The sequence below is a fragment of the Schistocerca piceifrons genome, chromosome 3 (assembly GCF_021461385.2).
Source record: "Schistocerca piceifrons isolate TAMUIC-IGC-003096 chromosome 3, iqSchPice1.1, whole genome shotgun sequence".
In the NCBI taxonomy this organism is placed as follows: domain Eukaryota; kingdom Metazoa; phylum Arthropoda; class Insecta; order Orthoptera; family Acrididae; genus Schistocerca; species Schistocerca piceifrons.
The window spans coordinates 830951624-830965761 of NC_060140.1; the positions used below are offsets into that span (position 1 = coordinate 830951624).

The 14138-nt window shown below is 45.9% G+C and overlaps 1 pseudogene; it reads right to left on the bottom strand.

The window, feature by feature from the left end:
* Positions 1 to 11192: 11192 nt before the first annotated feature.
* On the bottom strand, positions 11193 to 11310 carry LOC124790324 (annotated as a pseudogene).
* Positions 11311 to 14138: the final 2828 nt, after the last annotated feature.

The following is a 14138-nucleotide window of genomic DNA, read 5'->3' on the forward strand; positions in this document are numbered from 1 at the left end:
GATTTGTTCTTTTGAAGTTGTAGTAGAACATAATTTTACTTTTGCTGTGGTAAGGAATCTTACTACTTCTTGAGCTTTAAAAAAATGTTCAAATGTGTGTGAAATCTTATGGGACTTAACTGCTAAGGTCAACAGTCCCTAAGCTTACACATTATTTAACCTAAATTATCCTAAGGACAAACACACACACCCATGCCCGAGGGAGGACTCGAACCTCCGCCGGGACCAACCGCACAGTCCATGACTGCAGCGCCTAAGACCGCTCGGCTAATCCCGCGCTCTTGAGCTTTCATCATGTCCAATCTTTCTCTTTGACTGTGGGAAGCAAACATATGTGGCACAAAAGAAGAAGTTCGATTGCACTGGGGGGCGGCGATGCGAATGGAATAACAAGATTTCCGATGTAAAGAGATAGCACACCAGCTTCGTTAAAAAAAATTAATGCAACTAGTGTGCTATTTCTTCAAATTGCCGTGCTCGCAAAAGGTTTCTGAAAATGATGAACAAAAATCTGAATGACAGGACTTGTCTCTGCGGTGGGCGGAGACGTGTGAGGAGAAATTTTGGTGCAACCAGCAGAAACTGCAACGTTTAACATTACAACGCAATTTTGACACTACAACTGCTAGATCGCTGGCGTTTTCAGAAATGAAAAAAAAGTAAAACAGGGAAGTCGACATGAAATGTTCCAGATATATACGATACGTGACGAAACCGAACGACTGATCCATCGCACACCTTTTATTGTGCCACTTACGTGCAGTTACCATTGTTAGCAAAATGGTTGTGGCCATGCGTGAACGTGGCGTAGTTTTTCTCTCAATTCTTGCTTTAACGGAGACAGGCAGGCTCCTAGTTTGTTGATGTATAGAGTATGTAATAATAAATCAGAACTTAAATATGTTGTTGTTGTTGTTGTCTTCAGTCGTGAGACTGGTTTGATGCAGCTCTCCATGCTACCCTATCCTGTGCAAGTTTCTTCATCTCCCAGTACCTACTGCAACCTACATCCTTCTGAATCTGCTTAGTGTATTCATCTCTTGGTCTCCCTCTACGATTTTTACCCTCCACGCTGCCCTCCAATGCTAAATTTGTGATCCCTTGATGCCTCAGAACATGTCTTACCAACCGGTTCCTTCTTCTCGTCAAGTGCGCCACAAACTCCTCTTCTCCCCAATTCTGTTCAATACCTCCTCATTAGTTATGTGATCTACCCATCTAATCTTCAGCATTCTTCTGTAGCTCCACATTTCGAAAGCTTCTATTCTCTTCCTGTCCAAACTATTTATCGTCCATGTTTCACTTCCATACATGGCTACACTCCATACGAATACTTTCAGAAACGACTTCCTGACCTTAAATCTATACTCGATGATAACAAATTTCTCTTCTTCAGAAACGCTTTCCTTGCCATTGCCAGTCTACATTTTATATCTTTTTTACTTCGACCATCATCAGTTATTTTGCTCCCCAAATAGCAAAACTCCTTTGCTACTTTAAGTGCCTCATTTCCTAATCTAATTCCCTCAGCATCACCCGATTTAATTCGACTACATTCCATTATCCTCGTTTTGCTTTTGTTGATGTTCATATTATATCCTCCTTTCAAGACACTGTCCATTCCGTTCAACTGCTCTTCCAACTCATTTGCTGTCTCTGACTTAAATATACAGCTCTAAAACCAGTAGTATATTGAGGACGATATTTTTATGGGCCGGTACTTCGAAATTTTTTCCGACGATATATCTATACCTTTTCTCGATATATAGAGAGCCGATAATGGTTCTTTTTTTTTTAATATCAGTACATCACATCCCGATATTTTTAAAAATATCAACAGTTCTAAGAAGAACTGAGCGGGTTGGATTTCACGCCATCGTTGTTTGTGGAATCCTTGTTGATTCCTACAGAAATGATTTTACCAAGCATGGAGCGTGTTTTAAAATTATGCAACAGATTTACGCCAATTGTGTGCAGCTTTTCGTCGGCCGTTCTTAAAAGCAGAGGATGTCTCGCTCATTTTTTCAATCACTAGGAACGCAGCGTTGCTTCAGCTACTTGTGATGGGCTGCCGCTACAAGAGGAGGAAGATCTGTCGCACACTCGTACAAGCGTGCTGTCACTTCATCAGGCCCATCTGCTGTCCCTTTGCTCAGCGATTTTACTTATTTTCTGTTTCGGAGACACTTATCTCGATATGATTCATTTCACTATTTTGACTTTCTGTCTGTCATCCTCCGTTTCGGTGCCAGTATAGGTTTTTGATGACTGGACAGTTGGCCCTGACCCATCTAATGTCTTATAATGTAAGACCAAAACGTCTCAGGGATTTTGTCAGATCCAGAGATAAAATTTTACTTTCGAATTCGTTCAGTGCTTCACGTATAGCTCTCTTCGCGCTCGTTTTAGTTTCGTTAATTTTTTGTATGCCTACGACGCTTTGGCAGCGTTTAGATCAGCGATGAAGTCCTGCACTTAGAAGATGAGACTATAAAATAACGGGACTGCTGCTGTCACAGAGTAAATATGCACGCGCCAAAGATCAGTAACCAATAACTGAGAAGCGTGAAGCCTTCTCAGTCGAATGCGGCATCTCTTGTGTGTATAAACAAAGTAGTGTGACCGTAGTCCTCGTTTGTGCTAAAGATGTTGACATTTTTTTCCAGAAAAAGATAAGTGTAATAGTGCAACCTTAGAAAAACTGCAACTGAAACTTATATATTACTAAAAAAATGTATAGCGAAGATTGCGTATCATGGACACGAGTTTTTGGGTGCTTCAAGAGTTTCCAAGATGGCTGAGAAGACGTTAAAGATGACTCACGCGCAGGGCGCCCTTCAACAAACACCAAAAACGGATGAAAATATCGAAAAATTAGACAATCTGATTCGATCTGAATGTCGATTGAGTATGTGATCGATTGCTGAAACTGTAGGTAAATTTTGCGTAACCTGTTTAACATGACAAGAAAACTGATGCTGGAAATTCTCACAATCGAACAAAACGTAGTTCCTGAAGATATTTGTACTGGCGCTTAGAATACAATTGAAAATGATCCTAATATCTTGGAAATAGCGATAACGTGTGACAAACTTGGCTTTTTCGCTTACGGCCCAGAAACTAAGCGCCAATCTATGCAATGGAAGGCCCCTATTACACCGAGAGCGAAAAAAGCTTGAATGAGATTCTAAGCAATGGTGATTTTTTTCGATTTTCATGGCACTGTTTCTTCACTGGGCTCCTGAAGTTCGTAGTATTAATCAACATTACTATCTTGAGGTTCTTGCTCAACTCCCGAATTTTGGAAGAACAAGTCACGGATTCTGCATCAAGACAACGCCCCGGCTCATGCCTCATTGTCTGTTAAGAGATTTCTACAGCATCCCAGTGTTGGACCACCTACCTTATTCGCCCTATCTAGCACCATGTGACTTTTATCTATTTCCCAAGGTCAAATCTGAATTAAGAGGAATTAGATTTTAGTCTGTCCAAGAAGCCAAAGAAAAAGCAGCGCACGTCAGCAAGAAACTCGCAGAGGAAAACTTCTAGCACTGTTCCCAACAATGGAAAATTCGAATCGAGCGTTGAAAGGATAGAATAGACGAGTGAGACCGACAATAACTAAATGTATATATTTTTGAAATGAAATGTTTTACAGCAATAGTTCGGTTATTTTATAGCCAGAGCTCGTACCTATATTCTCCGCAAACCACCGTACGGTGTGTGGTGTAGAATAATTCTCAAACCAACATCATTTCCTTCCCTAACTGTTCCATTCGCTAATTGTGCGTTGGAAGAACGTCTCTTGATAAACCTTCGTATAACCTCTACTTTGATTTTCAGCTCGTGGTTATTTTTGGAGGCGTATGTGGGAGGAAGTAATATGTTACCCGACTGTTCCTGGAACATACGCTTTTAGAATTTCAACAACAAACCTCTCCGTGTTGCTCTAGCTATCCAACGTAGCAGCTGTCGCTACAGTTCGTTCAACACCTCCGAAACGTTCTCGGGCGTGCAAAACAAATCCGTGACAAAACGAGCCGCTCTTCGTTGGACTTTCTCTCTCTTCCACTAACTCAAAATTGTGAGTATCCATGACTGATGTACAACGATCAAGAGTCGGTCTTGGAATAATCTTTTTAACCTACTTCTTCCAAGACCAGATAAGATCCTGCCAGTTAACCTCAGACTGTTTCCCCTAGAATTTGTTTTATGTGGGCATTCCAAAATAGATAAGTACGGACAGTTACTCACAATCATGTAACTCCTCGTGTATTTAAGTGTACAACGCTACATTTATTTACGTTCAGCGCCAACTGCCAGTCTGTGCAACAATCGTCAGTTCTATACAGTCTCCCTGCAAATCGCTAGTCTTCTGGCGTTGCTACTTTGTTGAAGACACACTCATCATCGCGAACAGCCTAATGGAGCTTCCGACGGTTTCTACTAGGTCATTTATACAGGGTAGTCAAAATCAGCGTAAAAAACCGTAAGGGTGTTGCAGTGGAGGTAGTGTTGGGAAATATTTCAATAAGCAAAGTATACAGCCAACCGGTTGCATAAGTCTAACGCAAAAACCTTGATGAAGTTTCGATACCACTAAGAATATCTTCCGCAGACGGAAATCACATAAATTACATAACTTCCTTCTGAAGAAGATACCTTTAGTGGTGTCAAAACCTGGTCAAGGTTTTTACGTTAAACTTATGCAACAAGTTGGCTGCATACTTTATACGAGTACATAGAAAATTTATTTACGGTCGCTGCTGTCATCCATGTTTAAAATTGAGAGAAATATTTGTTAAGAAAAAACTTCGGAACATTACGCCATTTACAAGTTATTTATAACTGAATTAGGCCCCCGTGATAGCAAATTCAAGCAGCCTGCTAGAAACAGTGTCGCCAAATTTGTTCTTCGTTTGGTTTCCTCAAACCGAACAAAGAGAGCTTGTGCTCACCTAGATTAAATTTGTCACTTCCGAAAAAAGCACAATTTAACTGGTAATGAGCATTTGAACAAGTGGTAATTTACGACCCACAGGCGTCTGTACATTACCACATTTTAGTGCTTGAATCTTCACGCGCAAGGACACGATTGGCTAACGTCGATGCTAATTAACTCGAAAACAGCACAACGTATCGAATTATTTTCTGAACAGTTATTTCTCAGCACAACCCACCCTGCAATATCATTACAACCTTTTCAGACTGTTTCTGACCAAAGTACCCCTCCTAAGAGTCGTCAGGCGCGTTTTGTCTCGTGTTTGTGCAGGTATCTGCAATTTCATTTTTGCATTGCGTGGCTGAAGTGAGCCCAAACAAATACTGCTCATCAGATGTTTCATGCGACGGGTAGCGTCGACGGAAAGCTTCAGTTTGTTTCCAGTGACAAACAAAATTATTTTTAAAGCGTAATTTTACGTGCCCATCGATAAGCACTCCGTCTTCAGGCCACAAGTGGCCCATTGGGGCCATCCGACCGCCGTGTCATCCTCAGCTGACGATGCGGATATTAGGGACGTATGGACAGCACACCGCTCTCCCAATTGTTGTGATGGTTTTCCCTGACCGGAGCCGCTGCTGTTTTTTTTTTTTTTTTTTTTTTTTTTTACCTTATTTGTTTTGGAATCGACCCCGGGTCTTCTACTTACTACGCCGGTGCGTTATCCATTTTCTTTTTTTTTTTTTTTCATTTTATTTTGGATCAGGTAGTGGGCTGGAGGAGGCAAGGTGGGCAGGGGTCGCGACCCGAGGCCTGTCCACGATGTCTCCCCCCTCCCATCCTGGGGATGTGAAGTGGTACAAAGGATGCAGTTGGTGTATTATTGTGATTTTTTTTAATTTTATTTATTCATTTATTTATTTTGAATTTTTTTTTAATTTTTTTTCATTTTTTTTTAATTTTTTTAACAGTAAGGAACTGAAAACTAGTAAGTGCACTCTTTGCGTCGAATTGGGGATGCACATAACTAAAACCATGCTAATAGTTGTGGAAAAAGGCATAAAGAAAGAGAGCAAAGTGCGGGGCGAAGGAAACTATGAAACAAAACTGAAGGGTGGAATCCATACCACCATTAACCAGTGCTACATCTTGCACCGGATGGGGAAACTAAAACTGCGAAGACCTTTTCGCACCGGGGACAAAAAGAGGAAATGGGGCAGATACTGCTACAGAGTGTGAGGGTTCACAACGAAACTCTCCATCTGCTGTATCATCCAGGTATGACTTCTCGTAATGATGAAAGTAGATCCCACGTCGTACCGTGTAGTGTTCTATCATCGTATTGTAATTTTAGCTTCTCTTACCCGTGATGTTCCAGCTACGTGGAGGGTCGTGGAACGCACTCCAAAAAAAATTGGAAAAATATTGTCGATACTTTGGGTTACGGAGGATCTTGCAATGTCGTTCCTGCAAATAGTTCCAAAAGTCTAAAGTGTCCTTAGTGCCGTCTTGAAACAAATAATGCACTGCATGTCCACGAAGCCACGTCATTGCATTAGTTTTAGTGCGTGGGTAATACGTTTCATCCGGGAATAAGATAGTCTTGGGGTCGATATGATTCGGCGTTACCCGAAGGAAGTATGCTGACATTTGCCTCACTAAGTGCCACACTGCCGTAGACTCGCCACAGCTAAGACGGTGTTCATCGTCGTCTTGAACACCACAGTTCGTGCACGTGGGTGAGTCCACCATGTGGATCGCATGTAGCCTTGATCTGGTCACCTGCTTACCGTTGACAGTGATATACCACATCGCCGTGACGTCAGTGTCCAGTGTTACGTGGTGAATTGTCCTCCACACTACTCGCCAGTTGACGTTCGGGTGCTTACTCTCCACGACGTTATCGGGTCGTCCACGTTGCAGGACCCTATAAACCGTCTTTGCCGTCGCCAGTTGAGTCGCTGGTAAGGCAAGTCGAACGTAACTGAGTTCGAGGTAAAAGACACCGATGTAGAAGAGCGAGGAGGGGACATGGTGTATCGGCACAGGCGGCAACAGGGAGGGCGGTGCTAGTTCTTCTATTAACAAACTGGTCAGACTGTCCGGACGGCGGTGCCGTAGTTTGACTAATGTGCTCACAAATAGCGCTCTGTCATAAACGTGATAAAGGCCAAGCCCTCCCCTAGGGGGGGGGGGGGGGGGGGAAGGGTGAGAGTCTCATATTTGATCTTGAAAAGCATTCCTGAACTCACGAAGGACCCAAAAGCCGCATGTATACGGCGTGCTAACATCACCGGTATAGGTAATATCTGGGCGATGTGCGGAATGCGTGACGCTAAATGTGAGTTAACATACTGGGTCCGTTGGACGATGTCCAGGGCTCGTAGGCGGTTGTTGGCAATTCCAGTCCGAACATTCCGTAAAAGCCGTCGAAAGTTGTGAGCAGCGGTCCGTCGTATATCGTCTGTAAAGTCAATGCCGAGACATTTCAAACTATCTCTGAGCTGTAAGGGGGTGACACTGTTCTCAGACAATCCGACCCCGATGTTCATCGCCACCGATTTTGCGACGTTGATACGACTACCAGCGGCCATGCCATATTTCGTTATCCAATTTAGTGCGCTAGCGGTGTCGTCACCGTGGCGGATGACAATCACCAGGTCGTCAGCGTACGCTTTACACCGGAAAGTGTGGCCTCGTAACGTCATACCCGTTAGTCGTTGGCGCAGGCCGCAGAGGAGAGGTTCCATGGCCACAGCGTAAAGTAAAGTGGACAGAGGGCACCCTTGGCGTATCGATCGAGAAATAGTGAGGGGCTGCGAAGGTCGGCCGTTGACGATCACCTTGGACGTCGCGCCACGGAGTAGTCGCATGACGACAGTGACGAATGGCTGTGGGTACCGCATATGTCGGAGGACCGCTTCCAAATAGTTGTGGTCCACTCGGTCGAAAGCTTGACTAAAATCGATTGCCGCCAGTGCACCCTTCAGACGACATGCCCTCGCCAGTGAGATCAAGTCACGATATTCACTGAGTGCTGTTTGAATATTATTGTCGCCTCCTAATGACGTTTGATCGGGTGAGATAACATTTCGTAGGGTCTGGCGTATCCGCGCCGCCAACAGTCGAGAAAAGATCTTAAAGTCGCAGTTCAATAGCGTCAACGGGCGGTAGTCCTGCAGTCGTGAGCCACTGGACGGTTTGTGAATAGGAATAATCATCCCTTCCACAAGGGCCGCAGGGAGCGGCACGTCCGGGGATAGGAGTTCGCGACAGATGTCCGTCCATCGGGAGGCTAATAAATATTGAAAAGTCCGGTAAAATTCCAAGGGGAGGCCATCAGGACCCGGAGACTTGTTGACAGCACCTTTTCGAAAGGCGTCGATCACTTCTTCTTCTGTAATTTCTTCCATCAAGGCCGCTTCCATTGCCGGGGTGACGGTGCCGTAAATCGTCTGAGAGACGTCCTCCAGTGCTGTCGGATCAGCGGTCTGAGCGGAATAGAGTTGGGAATAATGATTGTAGAACGCTGTGTTTATGTCTTGTTGCCTGGTGAGGCGATGACCGTCCTCCGTGTCGATGAAGCGTATCAGCGCTCGTTGGCGTCGTTTACGTTCACGAAGGACGTGGAACATGGACGGGCGTTCGCTCGGTATCCGATCCTGCGTCCTCGAGCGGATGACTACCCCCTCTAGGTGGCGTCGCATATGAGCGAGGATCTGAGCCTTAGCACGGTGGACCGCCGTTTGTCGTTCCGGAGACGGCGCCATAGCATCGCAGTCGCGCAGGACCCGGAAGTAAAAGTCGAGTGTATGTCTTCGCCAGGTAGCGTGGTCACGACCGTAGGTTATCAACGTTCGCCTCAGTGCCGGTTTGGCGCAGTCCAACCACCAGCGGATCGTTGTGGGATATGCACGGAGGCGATTTTCACACGAATGCCACGTATCCTCAACGGCTTGGCGGCAATCCGGGTACGACAGGTGAGCGATGTTTAATTTCCACGGGCTGCGGCTTCTCCACACTTGTTGCCGCCGCAGGGTGACGGCACAAATGTAAGCTGAGTGGTCCGAGAATGCTGCAGGCCACAGTTCCGCATCCTGTGTTCCAGCGGCAAGAGAGCGTGAGACATAAATCCGATCGATACGACTGGAAGAGTGACTTGTGAAGTGCGTGAATCCCGGTCGGTGGCCGTGAAGATGTTCCCAAGTGTCCACCATCTGCAGGTCTCGAATTAGCGTCCCGAGTTCCGGGCACGGATTATGTCGTGGGAGTTGATCTCTGGGCGCCAGTACACAATTGTAGTCACCTCCAAACACCAGATGGTCGTGGCGGCCTTGGAAGAGCGGGGCGACGTCTTCCGCAAAGAATCGTGAACGTTCGCGACGCTTGTCCGTCCCGGAAGGTGCGTAGATATTGATAAGGCCATTCCTCTTGCCCCAGGCAGAAACAGGATATCGTCCGCCACTATCCCTTCCCGAAGAAGTACAGCGACACCGCTGCCTGTTGGGGAAGCTGGAGAGACGCAAGCATCGTAACCGTACATGCCTGGGAAGTCGTCGACGTACACTTCCTGGAGAAGGGCTATGTCGATGGAAGCAGAGTTCAACATATCCTGAAGCAAGGATAACTTAGCGCGCGTCCGTATAGTGTTAATGTTTATAGTTGCAACGCGATAAGTTTGAGGTCTATCCACAGCATCCGTGTTGGCCATCAATACCCTGGTAAGGCTGTCTCGTCACTGTAACTGACGGCGGGAAAGGATCAACACTGGTGGGGTAAATTTCCCCCCGTGTCGTCCGACACGATGGGCAAGGAATGTTCCTCACAGTCGTCCGCCCAGTCGCCACGAAACACCATCGGCTGTTGGTGGCTGTTAGTGGCTGCTGCTGCACTCGGCGCTGACTCCATCGGCTCTGTTGGCTGGGAATCGGCAGCGGATGTCTGCTTGTGATCCTGCTGTGCTGTGGGGTCTGAGGGGCTGAAGTCGTCACCACGGCGATCTGTTGAGTTTGAAGTTACAGCGGCCTCTGTACCGCCGGTACCGTCGTCGGAATTTCCATAGTCCATGTCAGACGATCGCTGCAAACACTCGTCCGATGGAGCACGCCGCCGTCTCTTGTGTTTTCGCGGGGAACGCTGTTTACGGACGTGTGTTTCAGTATCTGAATGTGGGTGGATTTCGTCAGCTGCTCCGGTGTCTGGAAGAAAAGCCGCTGTCGGCACAACCCGTGGGTCAATGTCCATTCTGGCATCCACGCCTTCTTGCAAGGTCGATCGGTGATTATCTTCAGGTGGGGGCGCCGTTGTAGAGGCCGGATCCTGTAATGCAGAAGCCATTTTGGTCTCTCCATCGGGGGCGGCTATCGGACTACTGTCGTCAGCATCGGAAAGAGTTGCTGCCCGTGTAACTTCGGCGTAATTGAGAGGAAGGATCGTCACCGTAGAAGGAGTCATAGATTCACCTGTCGGGATTTGAGTAAGCCGTCGTCGGAGACAATCCGACCGGACGTGCCCTTCTTGGCCACAACCAGAACAAGTGCGTGGCTGACCGTCATACATAATGATCGCCCTACATCCGCCGATGACAAGATATGACGGAACATGTTTGGTCAGTTCAATTTTAATCTGTTTTAATCTGTCGTACCCCGTTAAGAACGAGGTACGTTGTAAAGGTGGTCCATTTTTCGGCCATATGGCTGATCACTCTGCCGTAGGGCTGGAAAGCCGCGGTGACTACGTCCGGTGGTACTTCGAAAGGGAGTTCGAAGACGCGTATCGTACGGAGGCCAAGCCCCGCGTGATCGATAGAGACCGCCCCAATATGGCCATCAGAATGTTTGAATTTAAGATCGTTCGCATGTGCGCTCACGATTCTGTTGCACACCTCGTCACTTACTAGCTTGACGTAGACAACACTGCTCGTGATAGAGAGATGGATACCAATTATGTCTCGCGGGTCAATTTTAACGTCGTCACGTAGAAAACGTTCCACTTCAAAAGCTCGCGGTCGTGCATGATCGGTTTGAAAACTGATCTTGATGGTGTTTTGTCTGTATGAATGTGCCATGTTGCGTCGGTAGTGATGGACTCTAAACTAGCGGCGACGAAGTAGTAAACAACTACGGGCACTCGCGACCGCGCGGACGGGACGTAAACAAGACGTCCTCGCCGCAGCGCTGCGGAAAGCAGACTGTTGTTCGGTCGAGTAGCTCCTCAATTGGCATCACGAGGCTCAGTGCACCCTGAAAAATGACAACAGCGCATAGCGGCCCGGATGGTCACCCATCCAAGTGCCGCCCACGCCCAACAGCGCTTGACTTTGGTGATCTAACGGGAACCGGTGTATCCACTGTGGCAAGGCTACTGCCCTGTCCGCCGATAAAGTGATCCCAGATTAGTCTAGTGCGATATTTGTTTTATCGATATGTATTAAGTGGGACAGTGACAGCACCGCCCTGGCTCGCGCTTGCTGCCACTGCCAAGCATGCAGCGCTAGTCAGTCGCTGCTGGAGTATTCATTATCCCTCGTGTTTCACTCCGCCTGTTAGCACACATCGATAAAACAAAAGGTCGCACTAAACTAATCTGGGACCGCTTTATCGAATGGGCGCGTAAAATTCCGCTTTAACTGAAGCTTTCGGTCGAAAATGGCCGTCCCATGAAAGATGTGAGGAGCACTACCTGTTAGGTCTGACTCTAGCTACACGATGCGGCAACGAAATTGAAAATACAGTATATGCTGAAACACCAGACAAAATGTCCCTGACGACTCTTACCGACGTGCTGAGATATATCTGCAAGGAAGCTCTGCAACCAGTCAAAATTCTGATCCTACACTGGGTAAGTGCGAATGTTGTTTGTTAAACGACAGTGCGTAAGTGGACCGAACGCCATCGAAGTGAAGGAACACCGCCTCAACCTGGGCTCCTTCGTGTACAGCTATCTGGCCCTCATGGATAAAAATGAATTTCGTCGGACCTCTTTTTACGGAATACATGTTGACTCTTATGGGGAGATTTTCGGTCTCTAACAGCTCCATAATGCGAGAACACAGATCTTGTCTTACAATACTGTAACAGAATGACTCCAGCGTTGTAATCATGTACATCTGTCTGCTGAGTTCTTCAAAAGGGAAAGACCTGCTTTTCCATTTTGTTTCGTTGGTTTTTTTTTTAATTTTTTTATAGATTGGTACCTATAGGTATTCTAGCCACAATAAAATTCAGCATGAAAGAATAGGGCCAGGACTATGATTAAAGTTCGGGATGAAAGGATATCAGAGATAAGATTCGCTAATGACATTACTACTCTCAGGGAAAACGAAGAAGAATTATGAAATTATGAGACGTACTGAATGGAGTGAACAGACTTCTGAGCACAGGGTATGACTTGATAGTGAACCGAACGAAGAAGACGGTAATGGGGAGTAGCAAAGAGGAGACTGGTGAGGAACTTATCATCATTATTGGGCTCTACGATGTAGACGGAGTGAAGGAATTCTATTGTCTTGGATAATACATGATAGACGAAAGAAGGAGGACATCCAGAGCAGAGCAGAACACGCAAAGGGAACTCTTCGGGGCAAAAAAACTCTGCTACTATCATTGGTCTTAATTTGAGGAGAAAGCTTACCAGAATTTACATTTGAAAAACACCGTTGTGTGGAAGCGAATCATGGGGTGTTGAGGAAAACGAAAAGAAGAAAATCAAATTTCCCGAGATGTGGTGCCGTAGGAGAATGTTGAAAATCGGGTGAGGCGAGGAAAGAAATACAGTATGTGGTAGATACTGACAAGAAACACTATGGCAATAAATGCGTTAAGACATCAACAGTTAACCTCCATGGAAATCGAGGGAGCTGTGGAGGGCAAAAATTGTAGGGGACTATATCCAAGAAATAATTGAGGATGTGGGTGCAAGTGTTACTCTGAGAAGAGGAATTTGGCACAGGAGAGGAAAGCGTGGCGGGCCTCATCAAACCAGTCAGAAGACTGATGACAAAGAAAGAGTAAGTTCTTTCGCAAAATTTTGCTGAATCTCGCGGGTTTCTCATCAGATCCGGATGCCATCCACTGTTGAACGGGTTTAGTTGAGCTCCCATCCCGCGATCAGTTTTCTCGACATTTGCCATTTCGGAGTAGACACTCGCAGAGAAGAGGAATCGTATTACGATCGTCTGCGCTGTAAAAAATTCGGGAGAGCGGAAGATAGAAAGCAAGAAGGAGAAGTTTTACTTGTTTCGGAGCAAGTTTCCAACGCGTCTTTGGCCAGGTCTTTTTATTTTGTTATTTCGATTTATTGGCTTTCGAGTCGTGCCCAGCCAGCCATTTCAGTAATGGAAAGACGATACGATAGCGTATTGGAGACGATTTTGTAGTCAGTTACGACGATACGTAAGAATAACACAACACCCAGTCCCCGACCGCAGAAAATTTCCGACTCGGCCTGGAGTCGAACGAGGATCCCTTCAGTTAGCAGTCTGTCCCGCTGACTGCGCAGACGAACAGAACCAGACTTTTGACGCGAGACTGGTCCTCGTCGAGCGAAAGAAACACGCCACAACTTGTTGAGAAGTGTTATGAGCATATTTTGTTCATTATAAAAATAAACCTGATGTAAACAAACACAAACGCGATGATGATCAGAGGCCGTAGCACAAGTACTCTGTTGTAATTACGCTCACGGAAGCAAGCCACCTAATGGTGTGTGGCGGAGGGTACTTAACCTTACGTATTAGATATCTTATTACTAAGTTACGTTAAATGAAACGTTAAGATATTCTAATTTATTAACAGCCATCAACCTTTTTCTTGCTCATGCTTTACTTATGTGGTTTTTATTTAAAAAATGGTGTAAAGTCACAGTATCTGTATTGTTGTGCTCTGATTGTCGCGCTGTTAATACGCAGTATGCAAATGGTTGAGGCTGCTTCCTGCTCCGTAGTGAAATACTCGTGTGGAACACCGTTAAAAAGTGCCGAAAATTCATAAATTTACAGAAAAATCGCCTGTGAACTTTTCCGAAGGCTGTATTTAGTACAGTTGAGATACACATACGCAATGGCTGTATAACAGAATTGGTAGTGTAGTAGATTAATAATCTGGTGGAGTTCATGGATCGTTGGTTCAGTTCTCGCCATGGTCCTCCTTTCTGTTTTTTTCGTTCAATTTGAAATACGTTCAGCTCGTAATTGTAA